At 55.1% G+C, this 25096-nt stretch overlaps 2 long non-coding RNA genes and 1 other non-coding gene across 3 annotated transcripts; all 3 read right to left on the bottom strand.

The window, feature by feature from the left end:
* Positions 1 to 15600: 15600 nt before the first annotated feature.
* LOC122486137 lies at positions 15601 to 19499 on the bottom strand. The gene is made up of 2 exons (XR_006298028.1): positions 19244 to 19499; positions 15601 to 18402 (listed from the first exon to the last, which is right to left on the bottom strand). It is a non-coding gene; the product is annotated as an uncharacterized LOC122486137 (long non-coding RNA).
* A 2572-nt stretch (positions 19500 to 22071) lies between these two features.
* Positions 22072 to 24446, bottom strand: LOC122486136. The gene is made up of 2 exons (XR_006298027.1): positions 24200 to 24446; positions 22072 to 22293 (listed from the first exon to the last, which is right to left on the bottom strand). It is a non-coding gene; the product is annotated as an uncharacterized LOC122486136 (long non-coding RNA).
* Positions 23975 to 24163, bottom strand: LOC122486231. The gene has a single exon (XR_006298080.1).
* Positions 24447 to 25096: the final 650 nt, after the last annotated feature.

Below are 25096 nucleotides of genomic sequence, written 5' to 3'. Positions count from 1 at the left end.
CTCAGGTGTTGATCTCAAGGTCGTGAGTTCAGGCCCTACGTTGGGCTCCATGCTGGGTGTGAAGCCTAGAAAGGAAAGAAAAGAAAGAGAGAGAGAGAGGGAGGGAGGGAGGAAGGAAGAAAGAAGGCAGGGAGGGAGGGAGGAAAGAAGGAAGGAAAGAAATAAAGGGAGAGAGAGAGAGAGGAAGGAAGAAGGGAAGGAGGGAGGGAGGAAGGAAGGAAGAGGGGAGAAAGAAAGAAAGAAAGAAAGAAAGAAAGAAAGAAAGAAAGAAAGAAAGAAAGAAAGAAAGAAAGAAAGAAAGAAAGAAAGAAAGAAAGAAAGAAAGAAAGAAAGAAAGAAAGAAAGAAAGAAAGAAAGAAAGAAAGAAAGAAAGGGAGAGAGAGAGAGAGAGAGAAAGAAAGAAAGAAAGAAAAGAAATGAAGGAAGGGGAAGGGAAAAGAAGGGAAGGAAGAAAGAGGGAGGGAGGAGGAAGGAAGGGAGAGAGAGAGAGAGAAAAGAAAGAAAAGAAAGACGGAAGGAAGGAAGGAAGAAATCGATCCTGGGGCACCTGAGTGGCTCAGTCGGTTAAGCGGCCGACTTCAGCTCAGGTCATGATCTCACGGTTCTTGGGTTCGAGCCTCACGACGGGCTCTGTGCTGACGGCTCGGAGCCCGGAGCCTGCTTCACATTCTGTGTCTCCCTCTCTCTCTACGCCTCCCCTGTTCGTGCTCTGTCTCTCTCTCTCTCTTTCTCAGAAATAAATAAACATTTAAAAAAAAAAAATCCTGATGTGAGAGGTGCCCTCCCTCTGCCCAGGGCAAAGGGGGCGTCCCCGACGCCAGGGGGACGCCAGGAAGAATCCCAACAAACGGCCCTTCCGAGCGTGCCCCCGCTCACCACCCTTACCTCTAATTTTTGACCTGTCACATTCCTCCACGACCCTCCACTCGGCCTCAAACCCGGCACAAAAAGACTCAGGTTTAACCGTTTCCTCACGTGTTCATTTCCTCGTGACAACTCCCGGTGTCACAAACAACCTCTACTCCGTAACCGTTGGGTGTTTTTCTCCGCGAACGTCGTTGTCGGTTTAATTTTCAGACCTCGCCGGGGACATTCTTCCTCCCTGTGCTTGTCCACTTTTATCTCCAGCGGACGATCTCTCGGCCAGACTGGCCCTCTCCTCAGGGATGAAGATATTACTCATTACGTGCCCTCGGACGTGCTATTTTGCACTCACTCAGCCTAAGTGACGTTCGTCACATACACCCCCCCGTTCTGCAGGCGCTAAAAGAAACCCTGCTTCCTGTCCTGCCAGAGAGCTGGACGCCTTCACGACAACCCGGTCTCCTCTCCCACCGGGTATGGGCCGTTTGTGAGCCTTTCCTCCAGCGACTGCGGTGATTTGAGCCTCGGTGTCTCAACTCCTGAGAGACTCAGGTGTTTCTTGCGTGGCTGGGGGCCTGGAAATGACCCGCAACCCCTAAGGAGGGTGGGTGGCCAAGTGATCTGCTGAAGACTTATTTTCCTTCCCCCATCGTGTGCGGAGGCCCATTTTCCTGGCTGTTAATCTAGCTCTTGGGACCCTGCTTGGGAAGCCAGCCAAGCCAGCCGCTGCCTCCATCCCGTCGAAGAGGGTGGCGAGGCTACTGGAAGATGCTAGTTACTTCTTTCCTGTTCCGGACCCCCTGGGATCACCTTGCCAGCCAAAGCCTGCGCTCCCTGCGTAAAAAGACAGGAACGCGCTTACAGAGGTGATGCTGATGTTACCAGAGACGCCAGCGGGTCTGTGTCCTACCCGCACGCGTGTGAGAACAGTTACGTGATGAGGCTCCCGTGCTGCGGAAATGTAACCTTGACTCAGGAAAGATGACCTTCTCTGGCCACGGCTCTCCCTGGGTTAAATGCCATTCCTGGACCGGCAGCTGGAAATACTCTGTCCTTTGTTACCTTTGGACTCAGTGGTGCCCGAGTTTGCGTTACAGAAGAGAAAAGCGTCCGTTGCCACTTGGAAAGTGTACGGCTCAAAGGACAGTCTGACACGGGTGGAGACAAAGGGGCCTCATTCACATTCCCTCCCTTCTTTGTCCTTTCTAGTTAGGGTGACAGGTGTCCCGGTTGGCCCAAGGCAGTCTCCCGGTATGCCTGTAGACTCAGAGTAATTATTCACAATGCCCTCCTGTCGCTCTCAGAAGTGACCTGGTTGGACGACACATTTAAGATCATCGGTTTGTAGCGGTCGACAAGAGGGAGACAAGGCCTCTCTGTGGAGACGGACCCCCTTGAGAGCCTGCCCGGATAAGAGGCGTTAGGCTGAAGAAAGCAGCACTTTTTCCAAACCCTTCCAAAGAGCCCTCTGCGATGCCCACCCTTCGTGGCTCTGAGCAGCCACACACCCCCAGCTCGTGAGCCACTGGGGTGACCAAGCTAAGTCGGGTGGACCTGTTGGCCTTCTGGGTGTGATTAGAAAATCACGCTATTCCTGCCATCCAGCTGACCCGGCAGCCGCCCAAGATGAAAGGCCAGTCTTGCTGCTGGGCCCCCAAGTCTCAGGCCTTCCGGTCGCAGGTTCAAGGGCACATGGGTGCCAGGCTGGCGCAGGAGCTCTTGTTTTTAGGGTCTTCTGACCATGCCGGGTCCCATCACGGCCCATTCTGCCATCGACATAGATCCGCAGCTAGAGAGATGGGAATACGAGGGAGGGCCGGGCAGGGGTCTTCAGGGAGCCTCAAAGATCTGACACCCCCCCCCCCAAACTTAACCTTTTGCCTCCAGCTCCACGGTAACAAAGGCACACCTAATCCCTCAGCCCTGAGAATGTTTCTTCCTGCAGGAGATGGCCAAGGCCAACAGGGGGATGGGTTTTCCTGAGCCATCGCTGGGGACAGACCAACTCCGTGGAGCAAATTCTCCTCTAGGGCTTGATCCGTGAAGTTACTCTATAATTCATCAGCTCTGTCTAGAAGCTGTGGAACACATCGATCACCATTAGGCTGTCAAAACATCCATTCAGCCGGCAAGAATAGCTTATTAGAGTTTTTAAAAATACCAGTCGTTTGCAAAGACGTTGATTGGGTCTCTGCGTCTCTGCGTGCACCCAGAAAGTGCCTCTGCACACAGGTTAGTTTGCTAGCGTTTCCTGCAAAGGAGAGAGAGAGGCTGGAGACCGTGGGGGCTCAGCGGACCCAGAGAGCAACACCTTTGGCATCAAAAGGATGCTGAACGTTTAATTTTGTAAACATGGGGTGTTGGCCTGTAAGTCACGGTCCAAAATCTCCCCCAGCCCGAGGCCTGGCCCCCACTCACATCCACAGTCCACGAAGAAGGGTCAATTCTACAGTCGGTGGGCGAGTATCTTGCCTGGTAGCTTCTTGGAGGAATGGGCAGAGGTTGCGGAAAAGTCTGTGGACCTCCACGGTTGTTCGAACACGCTGTCGCTGGCAAAAGTGCCTCTTTGAATTTCAAGTCAAAAATCCTGACCTTGTGTGTTTGTGTTAGTGCTCAGACTTGTAAACACAATACAAACACAGCAATAAAAATACTGGGTTTCTTTTTTTTTTTTTTTTAATGTTCATTTATTTTGGAGGGGGAGGGGCAGAGAGAGAGGGAGAGAGAGAATCCCAAGCAGGCTCCAGGCTGATGGTGTGGAGCCCGACGTGGGGCTGGATCCCACGAACCCTGAGATCATGACCTGAGCCGAAATCAAGAATCAGACACTCAACAGGCTGAGCCTCCCAGGCGTCCCCAGAATAGTTGACTTGAATTCAACTTTGCCCCAAGAGCCAAGTCCATTGTGCTGGGGCTCAAGGGCTTGCTGTTCCGGGAAGCACACGCCTCTCTCCCTTTCTGGAACTTTGAGCCTCTCCCACCTAGAAGGGCTTTTGTCCCAGTATCTGCTCTAAGAAATCCCACTCCACCCCTCACGGTTCCGTTCCTCCGTGTAACACCCAGATGCTAAGGTCAGAATTAATTCCTCTTTCCTCTGGACTCAGGGTCGGGGGTTTTGCTCACACAGTCATTAATGCTCTCATAATGGGGCGCCTGGGTGGCTCCGTCGGTTGAGCGTCCGACTTCAGCTCAGGTCACGATCTCGCAGTCCGTGAGTTCGAGCCCCGCGTCGGGCTCTGTGCTGACAGCTCAGAGCCTGGAGCCTGCTTGGGATTCTGTGTCTCCCTCTCTCTCTGCCCCTCCCCCGTTCGTGCTCTCCCATTCTAAAATACAAATGAAAACATTAAAGAAATAAAAGATTCTGCCTGATTTAGCCATTCCACAGACACACCAACTCCCTCCAGGAGCGAGAACACCCCAAAATGGGCTCGTTCGCATCTTTACAGCCTTGTGAATTTTTGTAGGGTTTACAAAGACATACGAGTCAAAGCTCTCTCGTTTCTTCCTTTTAATTTTCTTTACGGCACAATGAACGGACTTCAAAACGGGGCTTGACAGAGAGGCTCTTAAATGTAAGTGTTCCTGCTTTATTCTGCCAAGTACTCCCAGGTACTTGGAAAACATCTCCCAGGACCAAACTTAGCTGCCAAAGGCCAAGGGCCTGGAGCATTAAGCAGACGCTACAACCACAGAAACGCTCTGCCTGACAGTCCCCAGGAGAAAAACCCACATTTGGCGTTCAGCGGTCTATCTGTAACCGGTGGACGTCAGACCCAGGAAAGAGCTGGAAGGGGGAAGTTTTCTGGAGTGAACGATTCAAGGCAAAACAAGAAAACAGATCTGAAAGTAGGACCCTTTCAGATCAAAGAGGGGCCCTTTGTTCCAGCAGTTCATGGCGGTGGGCCTCCAGAAAATGCGAGCCCGCGGGGACTTAATGGTTTGACGTTTGTGCCTGACTCCTGAATCAGGAGGTGGGGTGGAGGGAAAGGAGAGGCTCCTAGGACCTCTACGCTAATGGCATTTATCACAGATCTCCAGGGGGTCCACACGGTATTGTTAGAAAGGTCTCACTTAGGGCACCTGGGTGGCTCAGTCAGTTAAGCATCTGACCTTGGCTCAGGTCACGATCTTATCGTTGGTGAGTCTGAGCCCCACTTTGCTTTGGGTGAGCCCTGCTTCTCTCTCTCTCTTTCTCTCTCTCTGACCCTTGTGGGATTTTCTCTCTCTGCCCCTCCCTCACCTGTACCCTCTCTCTCCAAAATAAAATTAAGGGCACCTGGGTGGCTCAGTCGGTTGAACATCTGACTTCGGCTCAGGTCATTATCTCACTGTTCATGAGTTCGAGCCCTGCATCAGGCACTGTGCTGACGGCTCAGAGCCTGGAGCCTGCTTTGGATTCTGTCTCCATCTCTCTCTGCCCCTCCCCTGTTCATGCACTGTCTCTGTCTCTGTCTCTCTCTCTCTCAAATATCAATAAACATTAAAAGTTTTTAAAAATAATAATCATAAATAAAATAAAATAAAATAAAATAAAATAAAATAAAATAAAATAAAATAATAAATAAAAAGGTCTCACTTAAGCAGGGGTAGCACAGTGGCCTCTCCTTCCCACCCTGGGGAGTATTTTAGGTCTATGAGTTAGGATAAGAGGTTGTGTTTACAGCACATCAGGAGCAACTATGGCCTAATGTGGAAACAATAAGAAGGGATAGTTCGTGTTTAACTGCATCGCACTCACAGGAAGCACGGAGGCCTCGGAGATCTTCACTTCTGAACTGCTGTTTGTCCCAAAGACAGTGGTCCGCTCGGCCCGGCAGTGTTTCCGGGAAAGACATGCCGACAGACAGATTCCCCCAGGCTGGTATCCGTTCTTAACTGGTTCTTCACCTGCTGTGTGGCCGCAGTTACATTTTCGGGTGCATTTTGGCCCCGTGATCCAGAAGGTGCCCAAGAGTAGGGGGTGGGGCTGGCCGGGAAGCAACCGTGCGGACGCTCCCGTGGTCAGAGGTAGCACTGCCCCGTCTGGGACACGGGGGGAGGTGAGCGGGCGACCTTGCGGGAACAAAGAACATCGGAGTATCGTCATGTGTTTGTTTCACCTGTTTGCAAAAAACTCCCGTGTGGAGCATCCTTTTGTTTCAAAAGTTAAACCTGAAAGCCTGATCGGAGTTTTAAGCAGAAGAGCGGTTCTTCTGGCTAAGAAGATGGCTCTCGCCTGTCCAGGAGCACGAGAGGCTCCAAGGGTGGTGACAATGCGTGGCGGTCTGCTCAAGGCTTCGGCACTTTGGGTTCATCTCTCTGAACGTCAGAGGCTCAGGCACGCGATCAGATGCTCAGCACCACACTGGGATGCTCTCGCCTCGGCGAGTGGCGTGAGATTCAAATTGCCTCACTGCAAAAGCGGTACATGCGTTCCCAGGAAAACTGAAAATACAGACGAGGGAAAAAAGGGGCGGGGCGTGGGCGGAAGACCAGCCTTCTCAACTTTTTCGGGTATGCCCGCGGTCGACAGAAGGATGTCGCCCAGTGTCCACATCCGAAGCCTGGAACCTGTGATATGTTAGGTCACACAGGGGATAAGGGGCCACACGATGAAGCCGATGGAATTAAGGGTGCTAATCAGCTGACCTTAAAATATGGAGATCAGGGGTGCCTGGCCGGCTCACTGGGTAGTGCACATGACTCTTGAACTCGGGGTTGTGAGTTCGGGCCCCATGTCGGGGGCAGAGATCACTTGAAAGTAAAATCTTCGGGGCGCCTGGGTGGCGCAGTCGGTGAAGCGTCCGACTTCAGCCAGGTCACGATCTCGCGGTCCGTGAGTTCGAGCCCCGCGTCGGGCTCTGGGCTGATGGCTCAGAGCCTGGAGCCTGTTTCCGATTCTGTGTCTCCCTCTCTCTCTCTGCCCCTCCCCCGTTCATGCTCTGTCTCTCTCTGTCCCAAAAATAAATAAATGTTGAAAAAAAAATTGAAAAAAAAAAAAAAAAAAGAAAGTAAAATCTTCAATGGGGCGCCTGGGTGGCTCAGTCGGTCAAGCGTCTGATTTTGGTCTAGGTTGTGATCTCGCCATTCCCGAATTGGAGCCCCAAGTCGGGCTCTGTGCTGACAGCTCAGAGCCCGGGGCCCGTTTCGGATTCTGTGTCTCCCTCTCTCTCTGCCCCTCCCCTGCTCATGCTCTGTCTCTCTCTCAAAAATAAATCAACACTAAAAAAATTTTTTTAAATAAAAAGTAATAAACTCTTCAAAAAATAAATAAATACAAACAAAACAGAGAGATCAGCCGGGATTCTCCAGGTAGCCCAACAGAATCACAACGGTCTTTCTGTAGGGTCCTTGATTTCAGCTCAGCGAGACCTGAGCCGCACTTCAGACTCCCAGGACTATAACGAAAACACATTTGTGTTGTTTCAGGCCACTGAGTTTGTGGGAATTTGTTACAGCAGCTGCAGGAAAGACACATGATGCCCCCCCCCTCCCAAGGTCTTCTTTGCATATATATTTTCCACCAAAAAAAGGGACCATTCTGTACATGCTATTTTTTAATGATTTTTTTTAATGTTTATTTATTTTTAAGAAAGAGAGAGACAGAGCGCGAGCCGGGGGGGGGGGGGGGGGGGGCAGAAAGAGAGGAAGATACAGAATCCGAAGCAGGCGCCAGGCTCTGAGCCATCAGCACAGAGCCCGACGCGGGGCTCAGACCCACAAACCACGAGATCATGACCTGAACCGAAGTTGGGACACTCAGCCGACTGAGCCCCCCAGGCGCCCCTTTAATGACCTTTTATTGAGGCACAGCGTTCAAACAAAATCCCAGATCCTCAGCAAACAGGTGGAGATCAGGGAGAGGCACACCTGTGTGACCACAGCCCCAGGTCAAGAGCTCTTCCTTGACCAGCTCCCCTCCCCCAGAAACCCCTCACCCTACTCCCGGTCACCCACTCCCCAGAGGGAGTGAGCCCACTATAATTCTTCGACACCACGGCCTAGTGCTCCTGTCCGTGACCTTCCCAGACAAAGTCACACCGTCGGTACACGGCGGGCTGGCCTTTTCATGGAGCCGTAATTCACACACAGCAAAGAGCACAAAATCTAGGCGTGTCTTCACATTCGCAGACACGGATTAACTGCCCTGATAAGGTGAGTCTCAGGACCAGGTCCCCAAAGCTCCCTCCCCACTGCTGGCCGGTCCCCCGTCCTCCCCAAATAACTAGTTTTCTGACCTCTGCCACCACAGAATGACTTGTGTCCGATTTGGGACTCTGTGTAAACGGCACCCTACAGGATGCGGAGACCCTCGCCCTCGCCTGTCGACATGCCATGAGCCCTTCCCACCGCGCGGCCGTGCCCTGCCTCGTTCGCTCGACTGCCCCTGTCTCGGGCTGCTTCCGGTGTTCGGTTGATGTTGAGAATAAAACATCTGAGACACCCCAAGCTTCTCCGGCTCACAGAGGCCAGGGGTACAGATCCGCGGCCTGGTTCTCACGCTTGGTTCCAGCCACGTCCGGAACTGATGGAAAGGAGACTGTCCACCCCCCACCCTCAGAAACAGTTGTTTCCTGACAGTCCCAGGGTCCAGGCCGCTGCCTCTCCTCGCGACCTGGCAACCAAGAGGGTATTTCCTCTCTGAGCTCCGTCAACCGGCGTCTGATTACTCCGGTTGGCAAGTCACGGCCGAGAGCTTCGTGTTCCAAGACAGGAACTTTTCTCATGTATTCTTTGGAAGACAAAGAAAGTTCCTCAACGCAAACCAAGTAAACGCGCCCACGCCTCCCTTCTGGGGAATGTGACCGGGGTTGACACCAGTGCCGTTGGCCTGTGGTTGGTCCCAACTATTGTGTTTGCCCCAAAAGTGCGGGATTCGGAAGCACAGGGGAGCCCGGCGTATTCCAAGGAAAATGTTTGCAAGCTGACAAATGATGATAAGATACGACCTCACTTTCAAAAAATGTGCAGAGTAGGGTGTTAGCTTTTTTTTTTTTAAGTTTATTTATTTTTGAGAGAGAGAGAGAGAGAGAGAGACACAAAGTGCGAGTGGGGGAGGTGCAAAGGGAGAGGGAGAAACAGAATCGGAAGCAGGCTCCAGGCTCCGAGCTGTCAGCACAGGGTCCGACGCGGGGCTCGAACTCACGGACTGCGAGGTCGTGACCTGAGCTGAAGTCGGACGCTCAACCGACCGAGCCACCCAGGCGCCCCCAGACGTATAATGTAAACACTGCCGAAAGCAGATAGAAAGCACAGCTTTGAACACCTAGTTTTAGCCATTCCTCCTTCAGAGAGAAGCACTTAAAACGCCTGATGAAACACGCTTTGCTACTGTGTCACAGGACTTTTGTCTTGGGACGGCCACAGTTCTCACGGACCTGAGATGAAGGCACATTTGGGGTGGGAGATGCCGCGCGTGCCCACGATAACTTGTAACACTGGGGTCCCCTCCCTCTGGCCCCGCCTCAGGTCCCGTGGGAAAGAGCGAGAGCCCCCCCGGGGCCGGGCCACCCTCTGCGCCTGTCCCCGACACACACCAGGGCCGCAGGCTGCAGGCCTCGGGTTGGGATGACAGGTCAACTCGGCACCTGGGGACGCGGGATGAAGGTGCCGGAAGAGCCGGGCCGGGCCTGGCGGCACCACCATCAGATGCTACCAAACACGTGGTGTGTGCTTACCCGACAGGCTGGCGGGGCTGAAAACAAGGACACAAATCCCAGCCCCAAAGTGTCCCCTTCGCAGACTGCGGAATGGTACCCATCGGCAAAGGCCCTTCGTCACAGGGACTTTTGGGGGCTGCTGACGCTCTAGCACAAGAAAGCTCCAAAAGCACTCGACCGTCCGCTCGTGTGGGACCTTTAGAACTTCTAGAACCTGGGGCGCCTGGGTGGCTCAGTGGGTTGAGCATCCAACTTCGACTCAGGTCATGATCTCACGGTATGTGGGTTGTTCGGGCCCCACGTCGGGCTCTGTGCTGACAGCTCGGAGCCTGGTGCCTGCTTCGGATTCTGTGTCTCCCCCTCTCTCTGCCCCTCCCCTGCTCATGCTCTGTCTCTCTCTGTCTCAAAAATAAATTAAAAAATCGGGGCGCCTGGGTGGCGCAGTCGGCTAAGCGTCCGACTTCAGCCAGGTCACGATCTCGCGGTCCGTGAGTTCGAGCCCCGCGTCGGGCTCTGGGCTGATGGCTCAGAGCCTGGAGCCTGTTTCCGATTCTGTGTCTCCCTCTCTCTCTGCCCCTCCCCCGTTCATGCTCTGTCTCTCTCTGTCCCAAAAATAAACGTTGAAAAAATAAATAAATAAAAAACATTGGGGAAAAAAAAAAAAAAGAACGTCTAGAACCTCTGTCAAATGAGCCCGTGTGCCGTGGCGGGCAAGAAAGTCAAGAGAAGCACCTCTCACCGCGCCCCCTTTCGACGTCTTCGTGAACTGCCTCCGAGAGACCGGAAACCCGTCCGAGACATTTTGTATTTGCGTTACTTTGACTCGTTTATGTTTTGTGAGCTTCGACGCAGACGAACGAGACTCTTGTCACCGCCTGTCGCTGGGTGGGTCAGGCACGGCCCGCGTCCAAACCCCGACATGCGCTGGCTGCGGGGCCCTGGCAGCGGCTGTCCCTCCGGCCCCCACGCCCTCATCTGCAGGGTGGGGGACAACGGGGCCTCAGAAATCTGTCCGGAGGAGCAGTGAACGAGATGAAGGCAGTGAGCCAGGCGCGGCACCCAGGGCGGTGAGGGGTCCTTGGGTGGAAAAGCAGTTCTCCGCCCGCGCCCTCCCCCTGTGGGTGGACGGCGCGGGCGGCCGAATGAATGAGACCCTTCATTGCTACTCCGGAATCTCAGGTCACGGGGGCTGCGCGGTGAGCCTCTGGCTTTCTGCAGGACAGAAGCGACTCCTTCCCAGCAAATCACAGCCCCGCGGGGGTAAACGAGGGCTTGTAGGTGGACACGCCAGGCCCTGCTCGTGGGGCCCGGTGGGCTGTGCGGGCAGGACTCAAGGGAAGTCAGCTGCGGGGTGAGGCCAGGTCACGGCGGGAGGTGGGGGGGGGGGATGCCGGGGCCTGGAGGCCCCAGCCTGCTTCTTGCCTGACTCTGGAAAGGGCCTGAGTGATTTCAACTTCCCCTTACTTGGGAGGAGGGAAGTACAGGATGTCCTGGACTCCCAGCAAAGTCAGATAAGAAGGGAGCCAGTGAACGGGTCCAGAGCGAGAGGGGTTTTTGGAGCTGTTTGATTTTCCGAGCTCCCTTTATCTGCCCGAACGCAGAGCCTCCGGAGAGGATCCGAGGGTCGCAAGTGCCCTTCCCAGGCTGAGGGGCAGAGCATAAGCTAGCACTCCCCCCCCCCCACCAAGTAGGATAAAGAAAGGGGTCAAAGTCCTTGCCGTGGTGACGTGGGAAACTAAGGCAGAGGAGAAACTAAATTCCCTTACTGCCTACAGCCCGCTGACGAGTCCTGGAAACCAGCAGAATTACCTTCCTCTAGGAGCTCGGCTGCCTCGATGGTGACACTTTGCGGGGGGCAAAAGGGAATCTCGGCTTAACGTGATCCCAACCTCGGGGACCCTGTAAGTCAACTTCCTTCATCTCGACGGCCCCAAGCTATATGCTGGCAATCCCTCTCCAAGCTCATGGCCCCCGATACACATCTGAAGGGTCTCAGGACGGAGGTTTTGCTAAATGGTAATAAATTGAGTTTTCCCAGCAACAGCTAGCCCCTCAAGGTCCCGGAAACCTTGCGTCCAGGATTCCTTAGAGACGTACGCTGTCCCTGCCCCCTCCCCACCTGAGGGGATACAACCCGTCACCCATCACAACCCCAGCGCAGCACTTCCTGCCCACGGGTCCCGCCCCCCTGTCCCCGTGCTTTAACAAAATCGCCTTTTGGCACCCAAGACGTCTCAAGAATTCTTTCTCGGCTGTCGGCTCTGGACTCCACGAACCCCACCATCACCCCAAAACTTCATCAGCGGCACTGTCGCGAAACCATCACGCCTGTCACCTATTCAAAAGGCTCATTATCTTCTCTAGAAGTCTTGCTTTCCTGCAAGTGTCCTCCCCTCCTCTCCCCAGGAGCCCTCACTTCTAGCCTCCAGAGACCTTTTTCTGCAAACTCCCGCTACCAGCATGAATACAAATCGGCCTTTCTCTTGCTAAACTGTCTTTGTCCGTTTCACCTGCAGGCCTCCAAAGAACCTGAGAGGGTAGAAGGGTTCACATCTCGTTACTACTACCGGTAAGGAAAACGCGTGCAGTGACACTTGTTGAGGACGGTGAGGTCGACTGTATTCAGGACCTTCGAGATGGAGATGGGATGGCGGGGACGTGCCGCCGGGGAGAGAGATGGGGTTCGACTCTTGCTAACGCTGCATTTGACGAGGAAGTGCATGGATGGGCCGACGAGAAGGTCCAGGCGCCTGACTGAAGTTTGGTCCAAGAGCCCTGGATAACAGACCTCTCCACCAAGGTAAAAGAGAACAGTGCTATAAGCGTTAAACCGCATAATAAGCGTTAAACCACAACGTGAGGACCGCCCCCAGGCCACCCACTGAAGGGACCGCAAACACAGAGAGAAAACGTGCTCTTTGCGTTCAGTCCTCACGTAGGTTTGCGATTAATGTGGGGCCGGTGGAGTCTGGCCGTCCCCTCCCAGGACACAGAGGGCATTAGCCTCTTCACATCTCGAAGATTAGGCTCTCTGGGCCCAGGGAAGACATTCCTGAGTTGGGAGCCGCCTGAGACTGATTCAGCCACAAACAGATTAGCAGGGCAGAGAAAGAGAGGCTGGGAATATAGGGAGTAGGGGTGGCAGAGGCTCTTCCCTTGTTCCTTTGCTTTCCTTTCCTTTTTTTTTTTTTTTAATTAATTTTTTTTGTTGTTGTTCCTTTACTTTTCAACAATGCCTTATTTTTACAGGGCTTCAGATCCTTCAAAACATTTTTCTTTTTAATGTTTATTTAATTTTGAAGGAGACAGTAAGACAGCATGAGCGGGAGAAGAGTGGAGAGAGAAGGAGACACAGAATCTGAGCCGTCAGCCCAGAGCCCGACGCGGGGCTCGAACTCCCGGACCGCGAGATCATGACCTGAGCCGAAGTCGGACGCTTCACCGACGGAGCCACCCAGGTGCCCTTCCCAACTGCTTTTAAATCCCCGTGTTCTCAGAGACCAGGGAACAAGGGCCACCAACACCGGCTGGGCGTGGGGCCGCCCCTCTTTTCCCGAGGTCCCCAGACCTCGACAGCGGTGTGCCTGACCTGCCAGAAATGCCAGAACTACTTGTTAGGCTTCCACGCCGGGCCGTGCTTTCCCGTGGGAAGTAGAGTGCCTCAATGTGACAGTTCTGGGGTCAGCGCTGGATTAGACACATCCAATCATTTCCTGGTAGGAAGGAGGACAAGTCACTGATGCTATGCACGTAGTTCCTTAGCTGGGAAAGGACTTTCCAAGGCATCACGGCACGGCCCGATCGCTGCCAGGAACAGGTTGTGGACCAGGCCCGTCTACATACGTTAAATTTCTAGCACACTGTGATGGACTCCGCAAACTTGTATACAAAGGTCAAATCTTGGGGGTTTGCTCCCAGAACCAGGTGGGAGGCCTTGAACAAGCTGCTGACCTGGAGAGTCTGCTGGGCTCTGCATCTACCTCCTGCCCTTACCGAGAGCCGACCGAGGGGCGTGGGGCGCTCGGGAAAGCATCAGGCTGTGTTTGCTGCCTGAGCCGCAACTTTAAGCATTTCCACCGGAAGGAAACTCCAGTCCGCAGGCACGGGTCCCGTGGGCCCAGCCTCTGCTCCGAGAACGTGTTGACTGAAGGGGAGAACAGACCCCCTCGATATGCCTCTTTGGCATATTATCTTAAATTGGTTATTTTTAAGAAATGCAGGCACAAAAGCTCTGAACGTAGGGGAGACGTACCCTTTGGTAAGAGAGAGACATTTCATTCTAAGAGAAATCTCCACGGATGCGGGGGTCTCCGGAGATCTCTAGAAACTCATCAGTGGAGGTGGTGTGGACTTAATATGCACACCACACCCTCGCCTTGTTGGTGGTGCTTTTCCTGGCCCCCTCCCACAACTGATCCCTCACCCCGACATCTCCTAGGTCTTTAGCCGGAGGTGGTATTTAAGGTGATGGCTTTGGCCATTTGGGGGAGTGACTCCGTTTTTTTCTGCCATGTTCACAGGAGGTATGCATTTGATTAAACTTTTGTTTTTCTTTTTTTTTTTAATTTTTTTTAACGCATATTTATTTTTGAGACAGAGAGAGACAGAGCATGAACAAGGGAGGGGCAGGGAGAGAGGGAGACACAGAATCCGAGGCAGGTTCCGGGCTCCGAGCCGTCAGCACAGAGCCCGACGCGGGGCTCGAACTCACGGACCGTGAGATCATGACCTGAGCCGAAGTCGGATGCTTAACCGACTGCGCCACCCAGCCGCCCCTAAACTTTTGTTTTTCTCCTGGTAATCTACCTCGTGTCAATTTAATTATCAGCCCAGCCAAAGAACAGTAAAGGGCAGAAGGAAACTTCTTCCACCCCTGCTCACAGGGTGACCTCATCCCTCCCCCACCCCTGCTCCCCCCCCCCACCCCACTCCTCCCACAAAGGCAGTGTCCTTTTTGCTGAACTCTTCCGTGGCAGATCCCTGGTCAGAGGATTCTCCCTGGTGGGAGAGAATCACCCCCACAATCATCCTTAACAAGACAGTCTCTGTTTCCTAAGTCGGGATTTGTTTTTTGACACGGGGCAGCACAACAGCAGAGGCCTTGGTGGGGAGACCATGCACTTTGGGGTCGGGAAGCACAGGGTTCAGGTCCCAGGGCCACCCCGCTAGTGATGACCTGTTGTGCGGCCTTTGCACATGCTGTTCCTGCCACCTGGAATGCCCTTCCCTCTTCATTCCTGGCCCATGGCTTCCTGTGATTCAGCTTTCCATGCAGACACCAGCAGGGAGGACTTCCCTCTCCTCCAAGCCAAGCGGGAGCCCCAGCCGCACCCAAGAGCAGACCAGGGACCTTTCCCCAGCCATGGTGACGCTTGTTCCCCCTGTATCCCCGGGACCTAGCACGGTCTCTGCGTGTGTCACCCACATTTGTGAATGAGCAAGTGGACACTGGCCTCTGACCCCAGCAGTCACCTGTCCTTGCTGAGCCTCCTCCCCCCACAGGAGACAAGGAGTTTGAGGAGGGAACATTTGCAAATTACTTGCAACCTACCAGACCCGTAAGAAATTTTGCTTCCCGTTCTGTCTCCATTATAGAATATTTCCTTTTCTCTCCAATTCTGGAAAGCGTTCAAATCAACCTCAAAAGGATTAATGAGGGGGAGGTTGGGACAAAGATTCTTTGTCAGGCTCCTGAACCTTCTGGAAGCCCCATCCGCCAACTTCCTTGTCAAATCCAGTTTTAGCAAGAACCCTGCAGAGTCAGTTTCGCAGAACCACCCTCCGCTTCCCAGATACCCGACTGGGTTCCCCATCCTCCACCGGCCCCCGGGTGACGCCTGACCCCCCCTCGCCTGCCTCCGGCCAGAATCCTGCTGAGAATCGTGCTGTGTCAGATCAGCCAGAAGCCCCCTGCCCCGTGATGTATTGTCCTCGTAGCGATTTTCCACCCGCTGCCCTCCTCCTGCTCCCTCACCGTAAATCCCCACCTGTCCCCGCTACATTTGGCATTGAACCCCGTTCTATACTGATGTCTCTTTTCCTTTATTGCAATCGTTCTGGATAAAACCTGTTTTTACCACTTTAATCCAGGCGCTGATTTTTGACAGCGGGGAGGTTTTTTGTGTGTTTTTTTTTTTTATTTTTTATATTATATTTCATGTGACCTTGGTTTGATGAGGCAAACGGTAAGGAGATGTTTATCATTGCCTCTTGCTGTAGCTAGCTGTAGAAGAGGCCTCACAGAACCCAGCGTATATAAGGAGGGAGTTCAGGGTCAGATTCTAGGCCCAGGTGCACAGACTGTAAGAGATTACCACTCCATGCTGCACAGGTAAGGCCTTCCCTAATATAGGAAACTGGCTCGTGTGTGTGTGTGTGTGTGTGTGTGTGTGTGTAGATACTGCTGGTAGCTACAACTGGGTATGTGCCACACAAATGAAACCCACACCCAAGCCTATCATCAATGGGAGACGTACCTAGCAACCAAAAATGCCCTCCGTCACTCCTCAAAGGGTGGCCCCCCAGACCAGCATCCCTCGGGAGCTCATGAGAAATGCAGAGTTCCAGGCCCCACCGCAGCCCTGCTGTGCCAGACTCTGCATTTGACAGACCCCTGGTGGGGGACCGTGGTTGTGCACAGGTTGTTTGGAAAGTGCTGACCCGGGCAACACTTTTCGTTCATGTTCTTAGAACCGAAATGCAGCAAGATGCATTCCTGAGCAAGTCAGAGGTGAGGTCTAGGTCAAAAAGAGGGTATGAAGATTGGTCTAGGGGCGCCTGGCGGGCTCAGTCGGAGCACGCAACTCTTGACCTTGGGGTCGTGAGTTTGAGCCTCACTCGGGGGTAGAGATTACTTAAAAATAAAATCTTACCCCCCCCAAATTAGTCTAAACCTGGCTTGGGACGGAGCCTTTTTTGAAAAAAATCTGTTCCTACCACTTTAATCCGGCTCTGATTTTTGACAGATGATAAAATTCATAGCCTCCTTCTGGGAAGATTGGCCTCCCTGATATAATTTGCAAGGAATTTCCTAGGAAACCTACCCACCCAGATGACCTTTAGCTGGGACTCTTTTTGTATTTACTCTAACAATAATCCAACCTCCCCTGTAAAAGAATCCAAACTTCCCTGCAAAATACGAAATTCCTAACTGAGATCAGCTTGGGGACTGGCCTCCTGGGGCCTCTCCCCTTGCACCCGAGATTGTAACAAAACCGTAACAACGTTCCCACCACAGCTGAATTGTCTGCAAAGTCTTTCACACATCTAAGCAACAGACCGAAGGAAGGGACAGATCAGGAGATGTGGTTGACCTTGTGCAAAGTTAGGCAGAGAGGCTCCGGGCCCTGCAGGAATGAGAGTTGGCCACCAAGGAAAAGTTCAGCCACGGAAACCGCGAGACAACAACTAGGCGGGGAACAGGAAGGAGACGCAGAGGGTCTGGCCAGACGAGTCCAGGAGGCGGGCGACTGTTGGGTCCGCGTGACAACCGTGAACGCTAGCTGAACAGAAATCGCGCAGGATGACTGTACTGGAGGACGGGGAAGGGGAAGCAGAGGGGGTCCGTGAGTGCTCAGCCTGAATCCGCCAGAAAGGCAGTCAGCGGGCAAGGCTCAAGAAGATGGGGCAAAAGGCGCAGCGCACGGATGTTACTCAGAAACAGGAGACCCGCACGCCTGGAAGACAGAGCCGCACGAAGCGGGCGCCGAGGCCAGGCCCCTGGGAAGCCGGGCGCCGGGAGCGGCTGTTCAGCGCCAGCCTTTTGATCCTCTGCGCTTTGCAACTTGTGCGTCGTTACTGTGGGGGGAAAAAACTAAAGGCAAACACCCAGCAGGGCTCCCACGTATCTACAATGACCGGAGAAGGAACACCTTTCTTTTACTTTGACTCCTTCCTCTCTCCTGTCTCCTCCGTTGACTTTCAAAGGGGTGCAGCGATCTGGAACAAAGAAGGCACGTGGGTGAAGGGGACTCCGCCCAGAGCTCACCCCGCTAGAGGACAACCGAGGAAAATTCCCAAAGGGGCACGTATGTCGGAAGTTGGGCTTTAAGAACCGTATCCCACGGGCGGGGGGAGGGAGGGGGCGGGGGCGGGGGCGGGGCGGAGCACCGCCGCAAAGACGGAACACACACGGCTCACAGAGCCTCTAGTGGAGGCCAGGGTAAAAACCCAAGTCTGGTTTTCACAAAGAATTCGTCGTCCGAAGAAAGGCCAAGTCTTATTTTAATTCCACCCGGTAATCTGGGCGCTGTGCTGACGGCCGCTGCATTCTGGAGCGGGGCTGGGCGACCGTCCCACAACCCCACGGCTGCCGGGCCCGGACACATGTGACCTTCCAATGACTCACTCGGCTCCGTATTTAACTAAGTCTGCAATAAAAGAACGAGTTTTCTGCTGTGGCTGCATTACCGATCTGCACAAATACCGGAACGAATAGCTGTTTTAGCCACATTCGTTATGGATGGCCACGTGAAACCGGGACAAGCCTCGGCCTCGTAAAGGTTCGAGGAGAATGCGCTTTCTGTAGCCTTCTTGGCGGTAATTTAAATGAAAACACATCTACGGTTCGTCGAGAAAGCAAGGAGGGACACGGCTCCTGCGAGGGGGCAACAGGCGAGAAAAAAAAAAAAAAAACCAGCGGGTGAGTCCTAGGACGGAGTCCCGCGTGCCCGGGGCCCTGCCGCTCTGAGACGAGACGTGTGGCCCGACCCCGGCTTCATCCGCGAGGTGAAAGGCACCAGGTCGGCTGTCCCAGGAGCTTACACCCAAACGTCTCTTCCCGGGTCAGTCATCCTGGGGACACCACAGTCACGGCTCAGCAGGGCCGAGTGGGAGCCTCCCACAGCTGCCAAGGGGAGGGACACACTGTGCAGATCTTGGATCCTCTCAGGGGGCAAATCTGCTGACACAGGAACAGGAAATGCTTCGACTGCAAACTACTCTGTTGGGGGGGGGGGGGGGGATGGTGTCTAAAAGATGAGAGAAGACATGTAAGCTAGTGACACCCACTTGGGGAGTAAAGGCCAGACTTTCCTACAAGGCCCCGCAAGACCCCACGCCCCGGCGGCTCCAACCCGGCTCAGAAAAGCCTTGTTCACTCACCATCGTGCCGGGCTGGACAGGCCGCCTTTGCACTGGCTGCTCCTTCTGCCCCGCCCCCGCGCTTCCAGATTGTCACGTGACTTCTTCTCGTCCCTTAGGATTTGGGCCCTTTCCTGACGACCCCATCTGAAACTGAACCCCCCCCCCCATCCACCCACCCCTCCACTCTGGCCCCGTTTTCCTTTCCTGCAGAGCACACACCCTGCGTCTCCACTTCTTTAAGGACTGGGTTCTGGTCCCCCCTGCTCCAGAATGGAAGCGCTCCGGGGGCGGGGAGTTTCCTGTGACTGGCTCCCGTCCCGGCCTCACGTGGCCAGCAGGAGGCGCCCAACCTACCGTTTGTTCAATTCATCAGAAAGCAGTCAGTCAACGAGGGTCACAAACCGGAGAACATTTAGTACTCCGCCGAAAATTAGGCTTCGGGATCAGCAACTCTTTCCCCCGATTCAGCAGCACTTTCCAAGTGGACGACAACCAGCAATCCAGACCTCACCAGCTCGGCACAGATCTTGTTCAGCTTTGGTCTGTACCTTTCAACCACAACTATGAGCAGCGTTCTCTCGAGAGATGCCTCTAAGCCCTTCACACACGGTCTGGCACCTCACATACTGGTTTGTGTATTGCACTGGGGTCCTTACCAAAGAAAATCTGCTCACACGGAGTAAAGCCACCTGTTGTCGGGTGGGGAATCCGGAGTGAATCCGGACGGAACGTCCCATCAGGACACCCTCTTCTCCCCAAGCGCCAGTGTCCCGTGCCCGGGGTCTGGTTCAGCTCGTCCACGACATGATCAACACCTCCCAGACACCGTGTGCAACTGGGGACACCCTGGCAGATTCCTAACAAAGAGCCCAGCCCTGCAGATTAACCTTCCGCGTAACTTTCTGGTGAAACAAGGGCTCGGCCGCATTGAAAACCTAGAACTGGACCAAGTTGCCAAAGAGAGCAGGGTGGTGTGGGATTGCATCCCCTAGTGGCCAGACAGGGAGCTTCAAAACCATGACCCGCTGTAACTCTTCTGCGGTTGTTTCCGGCTACCGGCCTTCTGTGCTCCACAAAAGGCTGTTGTTGCCATTAAAAATCACTTCCCGCGGACCACGCGTTTCGGGATCTACTGAAAAGTCTTTGGCAGCCTGGGCTCCTGCCCCTACTTCAACCCGCTCTCACACAATCCAGAGGAACAAAAGCCAGAGATGCTGAAGCCCAAGGACGTCCTACCGCAGCCTATTTCAAATCATGTGTTCTTCGGGGAAAACACCGGCGCCGCGCCCAGGCAGGCATGAAGGAGCGGCGACCGAAGGAGCGGGAGACCGCCGGCATCGGCCACACGAAACGTCCTCCCGAGTCCCCTCCCGTGGGCTCGGGGCTGCCCTCCCCTCGCCGACGGCGCCCAGCACACCGCGTTCGTGCACCGAGGTGCAGTCGCAAAGGCGGGGGGGCAGGTTCAGAGTCAAGCAGCCCCATCAGGGGAGCGCTCCAGCAGACTGAGAAGGCAAGCAGGCATCCTGAGGGCTGCGGGACTGCCGAGGACGACCGCGTGGTCTCAGCCCACACCACCCCGCATCAGAGCATCCCTTCCCCTGTCCCGGGCAGGCTCTTCCGCCCCAGGTCTCAGACCAAGCCACGCGGACCCACGGGGGACGACACTCGAGCACCCGCCCCCGCCATCATCGATGTCAATCGGGGACGGAAGACGGCACGTGCACATCACAGACGACTGCCCAGCCGAAGCACATCCGGTTTAGCCTTTCCCGCGCCGGAAACACCACGTTCCTGCTCAGGGGGGCCCAGAACGATCTGAGGCCCCCGGTGAACCTACCGAAGCAGAGGCTGCGGTAACTCACTGCACCAGTCTGCAGACAGAGCCCACGGCTGCTCCGCTGGACCCCACCGAGGCCAGACCGGGCCCTGCCCACGGCCACAGTGGCCGTTTGCCCTCAAGAAAAACACCGCAGGAGAGCAAAGCAGGAAGCGGGCGTCGAAGCTGATTATTACAGAAATGCCAACAACACACACCGTGTTCCCCAGTACACACGTCTTAACACAAGGTCAGTCTGGACAACTGATACTTCCGCCGAAGACGAGCGTGTAGAGGGCGGGTGACCACACCGAGAGTCACGTGCTCGTGTGAGCGCCCCAAACGTGGACACCAACGGGCTCAGCAAGCCAGGAGCCTGTAGCAAACCCGCCTCAGCTCCCACGCTTGGCAGCAAGGAGGACCTTCCTGGCGCCCTCCCGGGGCCCGCCTGCGCAGCAACAGCCTAGAGAGCCTCACAGCCGGAAGCACCGTGAAAGGCTCCGAAAGTCCGAGAATGTCCATCAGCCAAGGCTGATCTCAAGTGCTCCTGACTCGCTCACACACTCCTCCCAGGCACCCGCCCGTGGGCGTCCCTGTCATCAGAGTCCCCCATTTTACTAAGAAACAGGGAAGGGGCCTGAGGCCGCAATGCAGGCCAGGGCGCAGCTGGGATGGGAGACCCCGCGCTAACTGTCCAGGCTGTGCGAACGTGGGAACGCCTGCCCTTCGGTGCGGAGGCGCTTTCTGGGGCCTCTGAATGGACATTTCCCTTGGGGGCCACGCCCCCCACCCCCACATCTGTAGTCTCGGACTGTCCGTCCGTTATAAAGCCCACTGACAGTTCGCCTTGCAGGTTTGAAGTTACATTCTCGGCCTTGCAGGCACCCGTGGGCCCGACCCTCCCGGCACTTGAGCTGGACAAGAGGAGGGGCGGGGGAGAGGATGCCAAGACACCCACCCAGTATGGGGGCGCCTGGGTAGCTCAGTTAAGCATCCGACTCTTCACTTCCGTTCAGGTCATGATCTCACGGGTTCATGGGTTCAAGCCCCATGTCCGGCGTTGATGGTGACAGCACAGAGGGATTCTCTCTCTCCCTCTCTGCCCCCCCCTTCTCACGTTCTCTCTCAAAATAAACAAACTTAAAAAAAAAAAAAAAAGGACGTTATACCCCAACTGTAACTAGAAGAGAGCACGAAAACAGTCCGAGGTTCGCCCTCCGTGTACAACCGTCACTAACGCGACAGCTACAAACACAGGCGGGCTGGGTTTTCCTTTTCTGACATCAGTAGGTGGTGAGCAGTCAGAAGACAGGAAGGCCTGGGAGAGACGGGGCTGGAGACATCGGGGAGGGAGCAGGGACGGGCAGTGCCTGGCAGCGATGGGTGCCAAGGTCACAGCCGTCTTTGGAAATTCTACCCCAAGTGACGTCTGAACAAGGTGACCGCCACCTTGAGCCACACCAGCCTTCCCCCTGCCCCCTCAGATCACGGAGACAACAGTCACTTCCCTCCACGCGTCCCCAGTGCTCACACTTCCTAGAGACCCGTGGCTGGCTCCCTAAGTCACTCTCCAGCTGGGAACACTGCTGCCATCGACGTTTCCGTTTCTCAGAAGCAGAAGCGACCCGTCACGCACAAGGTCGCTGGGAACGAGAACCACGAAGTGCGTGAAATGCTCCTTGGGGACCGACCCCTTTTATTTAGGTCCATACAAAACAGGGTCTTAAGCACGCACAGGGCCCGCGTTCCCAAGTGACACGGTTGAGGGAATGAAACCAAAGGAATCTGGGAAGTTCCAGGCCCCAACAATTCTATTTCAGGCACACGGAACCAGGCAGAAAAGAAAGTGGCCCACGTTCAGCCTGCACACAGATCTTCCCGTCAACTCACCTGCAAAGAAAGCGCATGTCAGTTTTTATTCCACCCGGGCAAGTCTGTTAGCACCGTAAGACAGCCTCCAGAATCGAGCAAGCGGCCCCGGGACACAAGGTGGGAGGCAATGACCCTGCGTCCACCAGCCCCTCCTCCCTCCAAGCCTGCGGGCTCCCTCCGAGGGCTCATCACCTTCTACCTCAAGGCACCCACAGTGATTTCCCAACCCACCTCCCCCTGGACTATAATCCGCATACCGCCTGGGGCCTTCCTCAGAAACCTGCCTGCACAGGAGCCACGGCAAACCTGAACTCTGACCGAGCCTCTACACCCCACGCCCACCCACACCTTCCTCCCGTCCTGCCCGATTCCGGCCATTTAGTTCCCCAGTCTGGCCCCAACGTGGGAGCTGCTCACATCCCCCAGCATTTTCAGGCTTCCTGCTTTTTGCCACACTTCAGCAGCTGGAAACAGCCGTCATGTCCTCACAGGGGTCCCATTCCAAGAAGTCCTATTGGAAATGTCCCTTCCTGTGGCTCCATAGCATATGACGTTCACCTCTCCAGATGCTAAGCCCCTCAACACCCAGGACCACTTTTCCTCACATCCCCTCCAAGGCACAGACGTGACGCGGTGACCCCTGCAGGCACTGCTCCCTCTGCATGGGGACAGCCCACCAGGCCGAGGAAGCAGGAGGGGCAGGAGGACCTCTGGCCAAGAGCCCAAAGTCCCAAGTTCCACCAGCAGGCACTGCGGTGTGCGAGCTCCTCGGGAGACAGTGGGAGGGTTCTCAAAAAGCAGGATCCCTCTCAGCCTTGACCCGGGACGGGATGCGGTGCAGGAGACACGAGAGGGTGCGTGTGGCATGATCCCAAAAAAGGTGCTCCCGTGCCCTTCAAAACGCGCTACACGCGTGCCCGATGTGGCGGCCACCAGCTACGTGTGACTGTTTATGCTGAAATTAACATGACAAATCTTGTTCCCCAAGAGCACCAGCCACGCTGCCAAGTGCTCACTGCCACCTGTGGCTTGTGGCTGCTCAACTGGACAAGGCGGGTGTAGACCACTTCGTCACCGCGGCATGTTCTACCGGACAGCACGGTTTTGTACACAGCCTTCTCTTGAAATTAGATGGCAGCACCTCATCCTCCTACTTAAAACCCACGATGCCCCACATTCTTAGGAAAGATCAAAATGCTCACATGAGCCACAGGCCCTGTGTGGTCTGGCCCTTCCCCGCCTTTTCAGCTTCACTGCACCCCATTCTCTTGCTTTTTGGGTTATAATGGCCTTCTTTCGGCTCCTCCACTAGCCACAATTTGCTAGGCCACCGGGCCTTTGCACGTGCTGCCCCGTGGCCTTCCACGGAACCCCCACATATCCTCCAGAGTCCAGCTCAAGGATCCCATCCTTAGGAAAGCCTCCATCGTGCTGTAATTCGCCTGCTAACAAGGCTGGGCTTTGAATTACACCCTCTTTAGTGCAATCATTTAATCTCTTCTCCCTCGACGGGGGCTGTAGCTCCCCGAGAACCAGGGCCTGGGCTGTTTTGTTCATCTCTGTACCCTTAACGTTTAGCACGGTGCCTGGCCAAAATTATCAATATTTATTAAAAGTCTCCACGCTCTGTTTACAGATGTTTGGGAACCACCGTTCTCGGATACTAACTGTAAGGGTTTTTTCCTTCTTTCAGCGTAGGTCCTGTTTGCAGTATCATACATGATCATCAAACTGCTGCTAGAATGTTCACACCTGTTACTGCAAATTCAAACCCCAGGAAAAACTTGCTCCCGGGAATTTACTTTAGGTCAGGGTCGGGCTGTCTGGTTACAAGGCTGCACCCGCAAGCCGGCAGGTTCAGCAACACAGGAGCCTCTCCCCAGACCATCGGCCTCAAGACTCTCCGTCCCCGTGACTGGCATACCTGGATCCCCATAGGGAGGGTGCTCTGGGTGCTGTGACCGACGAGGACAAAGCGGCCAATCGGTGCCTGCCTGCATCTAATCGCCGGGGGACGGGAACGTTCTCGTTTTCCGAGGAGACCCTGGGGAAAGAGTAACACAACGTGCTCTAGGAGGGTGTCTCATCCGCTATCTACACGCTCCCCAGAAGCCGCCTTGACCCCCCCCCCACCCCGCCCCGGCGGGGCCACCAAGACTCATCGGCCAGCAGCCGCACCTACTACTGCCCGCCCCGCCCCGGCTTTGGAGCCCGCGTTCGGCCCGAGCCCCCTCTGCCTCCCCGTCCGGGGCCTGGGGGGAGCGCTCCCGAGGCCCACGCCCCGCCGTGAGTCGTCATCACTGCCCCCGCGATCAGCCGGAAGCCAAGTGCGGGGGACAAAAGTGGGGGGTTCCTTTCCTCTCAACACGAGGAAGCACGCTTCCGCGCTCGCTGCCCACCCCCACCTCGCGCCAAAGCCGCGGGACGCACCGACTTCCGGCCGGAAGTGACGTCTCACCATAGAGGCGGCAGCCAGAGGGTCTCCCTGGGCTTTGAAACTGGGTCCTCCATGGCCGTCTTAAAGGGGCCGAAGCCGGGATTGCGGGTTCCAGGGGGATGTGAGCCGCGGCAGTTGGTGGGAGAGCCCTAGCGCCAGGGAAGCGGAAGGGACCCGTGTTGTCGAGGCTCATCCAAGCTATAGCATGTATGAGTGCTTCATTCTTGTTTACGGCCAAATGACGTTCCACTCTAATAGGCAAGAATTTTTTTTTTTTTTATGTTTCTTTTTGAACCGCAGGAGAGGGGCAGACAGGGGGACAGAGGATCTGAAGCAGGCTCGGCACCGACAGCAGTGAGCCCCATGCGGGGCTAGAACTTACAA

Source organism: Prionailurus bengalensis, chromosome E1 (genome assembly GCF_016509475.1).
Source record: "Prionailurus bengalensis isolate Pbe53 chromosome E1, Fcat_Pben_1.1_paternal_pri, whole genome shotgun sequence".
NCBI classification, from domain to species: Eukaryota; Metazoa; Chordata; class Mammalia; order Carnivora; family Felidae; genus Prionailurus; species Prionailurus bengalensis.
The sequence above is the reverse complement of the archived record's forward strand: the minus strand, read 5'-3'. Positions and strand labels throughout refer to the sequence as shown.